The sequence below is a fragment of the Apodemus sylvaticus genome, chromosome 1, assembly GCF_947179515.1.
Source record: "Apodemus sylvaticus chromosome 1, mApoSyl1.1, whole genome shotgun sequence".
NCBI lineage: Eukaryota > Metazoa > Chordata > Mammalia > Rodentia > Muridae > Apodemus > Apodemus sylvaticus.
The window spans coordinates 140,294,351-140,295,751 of NC_067472.1; positions in this window are offsets into that span (position 1 = coordinate 140,294,351).

The window sequence follows — 1,401 nt, forward strand, 5'->3', positions numbered from 1 at the left end:
TGGAGCAGGTAAAGGACCCAAGCTAACCCGATGGAGCCAGACTCGAACCCTAGCCTTCATTGTGGGTTCCCCCATCAACTGCTGGGCTGCCTTCCAGCTGGGCACTGTAATGGGTCAAAAACAAGTGAGCCCTTTTTTTTATTTTCAGGAACCAGCAAGGACCACACAGAAAATACACCGATAAGGTGTGACTATTCTATCAATCTCAGGGATTGTGGTCTACTGTCCACAGACTCTCCCTGATGACGCGCAGTTACTGGCCAGTAGTGGCTTCTTTGGCGACAACGGCATTGAGCAGACCAAGCGAAGAGAGGTGGCCCAAGGGAGCCCCGCATGGTTGCCTTGAAGCCCGGCCCGGCTTCAGAGCACTCTGTGTAGTGTTTACAGCCACACAACTGAGCCATGAAGGAGGTAAAGGGGACATTGTTCCCAGCCCGGCTGCTTTTAGGGGAGGACTTTATAGTGTGGCCCTGGCAGCCGGGACAGGAAACTCAGCCTGAGCAGCGTGAGAACTCTTCTGCTTCACTGGTGCCTGAAGCCAGCCGGCTCATTAAGGTTTTCCACCAAGGCTCAAGAGAAAAGCATTTTCCAGAGCGCTCTTTGAAAAGGAGCCACCTCCTGATGTTGCTGCCTCGACAGTCCCCACAGCAGCAGGGAAAGTTAGAAGTGAGTTCGCCTCTTAGGTGTGTCCTGCCCCAGGAGAGTTAGGTCTTTTCCGGTAGGTTCCAGTGGGATTGTGAAGACGTGCCAGACAAGTTCAAAATAAAAGAACATTAATTTTAAATTGATTTTATTTGACAATAGAATATGTGTGTGTGCATGGGGTGTGTACGGGCATGCGCATACATACGTGCTTGTGCCTCTATACATGTGTGTGTATGTGCATGTATGCATGTGTGGGATGACCATGAGAGCTCCAAGCCATGATGCGGAGGTCAGAGGACAACCTTTGGGAGCCAGTTCTTTCCTTCTACTGTGGGTGCCTGGGATAGAACTCAAGTCATCCACCAGACCTCGAAAGTACTAAAGCTAAAACTTACCCCCACACAAAGTCCTCTCACCAGCCGCTCCCCCTTTTAAAGTTTAATTTAAAAGAAAAAAACATTCTAGTTCTAGAGAGGCATGGGGCAGAAGGACCCTATGTGCAAACACATCAATGCCACAAAGGACTGGGGAATGTTTCCATGTTGGTAGTTCCAGACTGAAGGAGCAAGGAGATGGAATAGCTCTCCTGTGCTTTGGGAAGAGGGGAGTCAGGGAGAGGGAGCATGGAGGTGGGGGAGAGGGAGCACAAGGGAGAAGGAGCGGGGAGGAGGGAGCATGGGGGGAGCAGGGGTGCTCTAAAGGGCATACATTATTAGACCAAGTGGCCAAATTAAGGCCAAGCAGAGGATGAAAGTG